The sequence below is a fragment of the Gymnoscopelus microlampas genome (assembly GCF_963454915.1).
Source record: "Gymnoscopelus microlampas genome assembly, chromosome: 2".
Classification (NCBI taxonomy): Eukaryota; Metazoa; Chordata; class Actinopteri; order Myctophiformes; family Myctophidae; genus Gymnoscopelus; species Gymnoscopelus microlampas.
The window spans coordinates 43,272,335-43,279,685 of record NC_139939.1 but is presented as its reverse complement, the minus strand read 5'-3'; positions in this window follow the sequence as shown (position 1 = coordinate 43,279,685).

Below are 7,351 nucleotides of genomic sequence, written 5' to 3'. Positions count from 1 at the left end.
ATTACAAGGTCACTGCTGACTCTGAGTGCTATATTGAACACTTAATTTTCATCTGTCAGATGTTATATTCTAGCAGTCAAAACATTACTCCATTACATTATATACTGTATCATTTTCCATATATATTTTCTTCATCTCTCTTCGTTCTGCATATTCCCTTACCTGCTGTTTCACATAAAACTCAATCCAATCCACAGGTTTGACATCCAGTCAAAATGTCAACACGTGCCATGCCTCCCTCCTTCCCATTTTCACGGTTCTCACTCATCCCTTTTCTGGTATCAAAATGAATGAACCTTGTCAAAAGAACCAATTATCAAGGTATGAAGGTTTTTTCTTAGAATGCATATTATTAGTAGAGCTCAAAAGAAAACCACTAAAGAAATCACCATTTCTCCATAGCATCGACAGGTAGTAGATAGACAGGAATTCTGTATAATTCAGCTCAAGGGAGAACGGCGAAACGATTCACTTTAACCCTGTTTTCTTCTTATATGCTATTTGAATTAACCTGCCTTGATCCAGCACAAACCCATTCCGTTCCGTGAAATCGATATTTGTTCAGATTGAATCGTGCATTCTTTGCACACTGTGCAAAGGCTGTGCAAAGGCTGTGCAAAGTTGCGTAGGAAATGAAAGGCAAATGCAAATGTCCTTACGGCCTCACGTTCCCTGCGTGGCACAAGAAGGCCCTCGCCTCCGGGGAGTGATTTGATCGTATCCGCGTCATATCAGAGGGATTCTGTTGATGAGAAATGAAGGGAGAGCAGCAGGTGAAGCAGTGATGTGAATATCAGACGCTGGCTCCCCAGCATGGGGACAAGGAGGCAACATAAACAATCTGAAAGGCAGGCTTTAGATCGCACATGACATCCCCATTATCTGGATGACCTGAAGAATGCAGAGAGAGAGTGAGAGAGAGAGACTTGCCCACTGTACCAAGACATCAGAGACACATACTTCCCATAGATTACAATCACTCCAGGAGAGTTTGAACTAACTCATTTACTGTCACTAAATAGCCCAAAAAGCCCAGACTGCCAGATTTTCTTACCTTTTCAAGTAGTCACAGAATATTTATCTCCAGTATGATCGATCCCCTGATGGTTGCTAATCACGGAGGGTTTCACTGTGCTTCCGCAAAACAAATTTAAATGTCATCGCGACCTCCCGTTCGCTTGTCATACGCCATTACAAATAGCATGTCTCGCCAAAAAGAGCGAGGAGCAGAGATACAGAATATTTCCCAAATACTTTAACCAGGAAGTGAATGGAGCAGTACATCTTTGGATCACGTTATCTCCTGGTTCTGGGTGCAAAATTCAAAAATAAATAATATCATTTCTTTTAGAGATGTCAAAAGACGTCATTGGCAGTGAGGGCTTTCGATTTACAGCCGTCAAAAGACGTCACTGGCAGTGAATGAGTTAATAATGACACGAAACTCCCACATCTGTTGGGTGAAGTGCAACATTGTGCAAACACGGCAGCAAGATTTGTGAGCTGTTTTGACAGGAGGATGTCAACCACTTTAAGGACTGCAAATCATTGCGCGCATTCCTGCACTGTTCGCACCGAGTGACCTGGGTATAGAAATACTGTACATACAACAGAGCAGCTATACCTATAAATACATTTAAAAGATTTGCAGCTATTTGTCCCAAATGTAAGTTTACATACTGTACCAAGTCAATGCAAAACATTGGAATACTGCTGTCATTTATTTCAAAAGTTTATCCCAAGCAAACCTTTCCTATGTGGAATGGATGTATGGATGTATCACTATTTCTGACAGAAAAATATATTAAATTTGTTTTGTAAGATTTTCTCTAGGTTGCAATGTAACACAGCTCTGTTTACACATCTCTTTATTCCCATTTAATTGTACATACATTGTTTTGTTTTGATTGTTTTGGCAATGTAAACGTATGTTTTCTCCTGCCAATAAAGCCCCTTTGAATTGAACTGAATTAAAAGACTGAAAGACAAAGATACAGTCGAGTGAAAGAGAAGGAGTGAAAGGGAGAGATAGACCATAGACAGACAGACAGACAGACAGACAGACGGAGACACTGTACATCTGGGATCAGCCCGGGATCATAGCGGCTCGCATCCAGTTTAAAACCCTGGTGCTAGCCTATAGGGCAGTGAAAGGAACAGCTCCTGCTTACCTCCGGGCTATGGTCGATGCTTACACCGATGCCCGACCACTTCGGTCTGCCACCTCGGGGCGACTGATTGCCTCGTCGCTCAAGGGTCCTTCTGGCCGATCTACACGGTCACAACTTTTTTCTGTTCTGGCCCCACAGTGGTGGAATGAACTCCCCACTGATGTCAGGACAGCAGAGTCACTGCCCATCTTTCGCCGCAGGCTGAAAACCCACCTCTTCAGGAAACACTACCCTTCCTCTTCGCCTTGCCTACTTGTTGTTAACTAGTTGTACGAACTCTTGTTTTATTATTGTATTGTTTTATTGGATCTTGTTTAGTCGATACACTTATTTGTTTTAGCTCCTGCTCATTTGATCTTGCTATTTGTCTCATCTGTTTAAGAAATTAGGTAGCTGATATATTGCACTTTCAACTTAGCGCTAGGTATACTCTTGGTTGCTTGTTTTAGCCGAAAATTCACTTAGGACTTCTGGTGATTAGTAGTTTCGTTCCCTACCTATGTTGAATGCACTTATTGTAAGTCGCTTTGGATAAAAGCGTCTGCTAAATGACTGTAACGTAATGTAATGTAATGTAATGTAATGTACATACCGTACACATGCATCAGATCTTATGTTACAGTATGTGTAATCTGTGTATTATATCCATCACACAGTCAGCATTTATTTGCCATGTGTGCACTATATTCCTATAGCTGGGGCAGTTGTAGTTGACAGTAATCTGTGTATTAAATTAGTGTTGATGAATTGGAACAAGGGCAGCAGTGGCTCAGGGGTAGAGTGGCCGGTAGAGCGGCCGGAGGGGAACCGCGAGGGTCCCAGTTTGATCCCGGGCTCCCCCAGAGTTGTGAAGCGTCTTTGAGCAAGAAGCCATCGGTGTATGAATGTGTGTGTGAATGGGTGAATGTAATGCACAATCTGTGTAAAAGCTGCAATAAAAGCGCTATATAAATGCACCATTCACAGGAGCCTACTGTCCGTCAGTGGTCATTGATGTACTCATGTACTCTATCTATAGTTTGCCTGCTCGCAATAGTACAGTCTCTTCCTGTGGTCCTGTGAACTGTGTGAACCTGTGAAAGGTACTGGAAGGCAAGAAGAATAGGAGAGAGAGACAGAGAAAGAAATCAGAAAGTGTGTGTGTGTGTGTGTGTGTGTGTGTGTGTGTGTGTGTGTGTGTGTGTGTGTGTGTGTGTGTGGTAGCTGGCGTATCAGTCAATGATTTATGCAACATGTCCTCTTTCTCCTTCTGCTTTGTTCACTCTCTCATTCTCTATCCCTATCTCTCTCTCTCCCTCTCTCTCTCTTCTACTCCTTTCTCTCCAGTTGCATCTGTCTTTCCCCCCTGTTGTCTACTCCTCCGTGTCCCTCTGCTGTCTGTCTGTTCCTCTGGCTCACTCCCATGCCCTGCCGACCCCAGCGCTTATGCTAATGCAATGTTAATCATTATGCTAATGCTACTGTTAATCGTTATGCTTGTGTGGGTGAGCCTGCCTGTCAAAGCAACTGTAAGGGTGAAGTGAGGCTTTAAGCATCCTTCCGTCTGTCCGCCCATCCGCCCATCCGTCCGTCCATCCGTCCGTCCATCCGTCCGTCTGTCCGTCCGTCCATCCATCCCTCCCTCTGCCATAGAGTACCGAAGTCCTAACCAGCGTGATATAACTATGAGAGTGGCGACACTAGCGTTCACTCCCATTGTAAGAATGGAATGCGGAAGTTCTCTTTCAATCTCAATGAGGAAGTTCCAATGTTTGGAACTACAGGAGGCAACATCCCGCTTTGAGGCAAGATCAAAGCGTGAGGCAACTCTCTCTCTCTATATCGCTGGTCCCGACGTCACTCCTGCCACCCCCGGGTCACGGGATTGTTTTTTCTACTGAAAATCCCACAGGGAAATCTTAGATCGCGTCATATATAGATCTGTGTTCCAAAAATAAACTAATCAGCCCCACGATTCTGTCAGGTATGATTCTGTGTTGTTTATGACAATGGTTCTCAACCTGTGGGTCGGGACCCCCGAAATTTCGGGGGGTTCCCAGATGACAGTGAAGTGAAAATTTCAGGACTTTTACATTGGATAAATTAGTACTCAGTCAGTTGATGCTTCATAAATTGCGGGGTCGATTTGTTTATTTTTGGAACTCAGTTCTTATATGATGCGATCTAAGATGACCCTATGGGATTTTCAATAAAAAAACATCACTCTCTGACCCAGGGTCCTCTAGCGGCAGTGAGCGGCAGAGTTCAGTTCTCTATACTTTCTTATCTTGTTCTCCCCCCTTTCCCTCTCGCCCTCTTGCTGCTTACATCTTCCAGTTATTCTACTGTATGTCTACATTCCTCCCTTCTCTGCCTGAAAATGAAGCGGTCTGTGCAAAACCATACGGTGACAGAGTTCTGTGGCTCAGGAGGAAATAGTAGGGATTGTGTGTGTGCGTGCGTGCATGCGTGCGTGCGTGCGTGCGTGCGTGCATGCGTGCACAGGCATCAAAAACAGCCTCCGCCAGCCCACCCTAGTGTGGGGAATTACTTCTGCTGCATAAGGAGATAAATGGGTGATGGAAGTGAACTCTTTGACTGCCAGAAATAAAACATTGTTTGCTAAGCCACTGCCAGCGATTTCTGAGTGTTTTCACTAACCTTTGAAAAATCATAGAATATTATTCTTCACAATGATCCACCCACCTATTTTAAAAGACGTAGGGGGGTCTCGTAGAATCAGGGAAAATAAATTGTGCCGCCGCGATAATCCGTTCCATAGTTATGGGGCAGTTGAATGTGGGTTGTTTTTGCCAAAAAGCAACAGAAAGCAGAGAAAAAGTATTTTTTTCAAATCCATTAACAGGGAAGTGAATGTGGATGGTTTTTGGTAGTCTGAGCCGTAGCAAAGTATGACGAGAACTCTCGTCATTGGCAGTCAAAGAGTTAAGAAAGGTGTACTTTGAGTGTACACACGTGCATGTGTGTGTACGTGTGTGTTTGTTGGTCCACACGGCACTCCTTCGAGTCCTTGTCGATGAGCGAGGAGGACCTATACAGTTTATGCACATGACCGTGCATAGCTGTCGGATCTGTGGCTCTGGACAACCGGATCCATATGCCTATATATGGGCATATCGGGTTTGGTTACGGTTATGTCTGAGTCATAGTGACATGCCTATGGGAGTATGGGTTTTGTTTATAGTTATGTCTGTGTCAGAGTGACGTGGCCGTGGTCCGCCGGGGGGCCGGCCTGTCCTCCCTTAAGCCGATTTTGTTTTGACAACTGCCGATCCGACCGACTTCCCCCTCGGCACAACACTCTCTCAGGAGATTTCATGAATGAATATAGGATTAACAGGTTATGATGTCAGTGGTTCTCACCAAAATTGGACCCCCAAATTGATATGTATTTGGTCGCAGACCCCTATTTGAAAATATTGTGTGCCAGGGACCACTTTAAGAGAATATTTGTCTTGTAGATCGGCTATTTTGGAATAAACTCATTTTGCACACCCTTAAAGACCCCTGGGCGTCCTCGGACCCCACTTTGAGAAGCAGTGGTCTACAGTACGTATGGATGTTGTGTCCTTTGTAGAGGCAGAGAGCCAGAGCACAAGTATTTCATGAAAAAATGCCATACTACACTGTGTCATCCAATTTAGATACCATTTAAAAAATGCCATGCTACACTAGAGTATGTGTCGTCCAATGTAAAAACCCTTAAAAAAATGCCATGCTACACTATGTCATCCAATGTAAAAACCATTAACCCTTCTCTTCAGATTGCCTTCTGTTCTTGAGGCAATCAGATGAGAAACACAATATTTATGATTCAGTGAAGCTGTAAACCAGTCAGATTTGATCTGAACACTGACAATAAAGTTGAACTTGAACTATAACATTTCTCATGAGTCTCAGGAAGCAGTCCTGTTATGACCTCTGTTCCTACCTTATCCTCCCGCTCTCCATTTATCTCCTTCTGTCTCCTTTTTTTAACCTCTCCTCTCTGTCCCTCTCCGTTTCTCTCTCTGCCTCTGTCCACAGTTGAATCTAGATAGGGTCCCGTCATCAGTCATTTAGAACAGTGTGTGTTCAGTCAGGATGATTCGGTGACATTTCGATTGGCTGCATTCAAAGATAACAAGTGTGGTAATAAAGCACAAGAGGTCTGTGAGATAACCCTTTAGCCTTTACAGTAGCTGGAAAAAAGCTGGATATCCAACGTGGTCGTCAAATCACCCACAATTTAATTTATCGGGAGAGACAGCTTCAGTTACATCGAATAGGACATTCATTTACAGTGACAGCAAAATGAAGTGACAAACAGTTTTAAGTAATCCTATAATACAATTGGGAATAAGGCGCATGCTCGGACGTAATTTGTTTGTCAAAACGTAATTTGTTTGTCAAAAACTGCGCACTGCGCATGCGTGGACGCACTTTCTCTGTGCCGTTCATCCATTTGCGAGGGATCGTCTTTCACCCTGCGGGAGAGCAGTATTGCCAGAGATCACTGTTGCCAGATTGCGCGCGAGCAACAAGCAACCAGCTTCATGAAAAAACACAGAGCTACTGTAATAACACACCAACCCACGCAGAGGAGAATACCTACCTACTGCGACAATGATGAGCTGACCCACCCCTCCACAATGACGAGCTTAATCGGAACCAGACGAAGGCACTCATTCCACTGTGTGTTGTTACACGCCACTTAATGAAAGTACATCCATCTCTGTCCCTGGGCGCGCGCGACCGTGTTTCCCCTTGCACTGTGTGTGTGTGTGGGTGTGTGTGTGCCTTCCTTGCCACATCCGTGAAACGGGCGAGAAACAAGCGCTGCCGTGGTCTATGCAAACGAGCCCCAAAAGCGCGCCCAAATACGCCCCTAATCGCTTATACAAAAGGCAGACCTGGCAGACCCCTGCCTGTGTTTGGGTCCAACCCTTATGCCCTTAGGCCCGTTGGATGTTAATGTCCTGATCTGGCTGGCATCCTGTCTCCTGAGAGGGTGTGTCATCTTAAATCCCAGATTTTAAGAAATCTAGCAACTAGACATCTATTGAAGTTATGTCACTAATGTTGTTCGATGTCAATTACAAAACAAGGTTATCCTGCATGGAAAAGAAGAACATTTAAGAGTGGTTTTGTATGTGTATGTACTGTATGTGGTTAAATGTATGTGTGCTTTTCTTCTATCT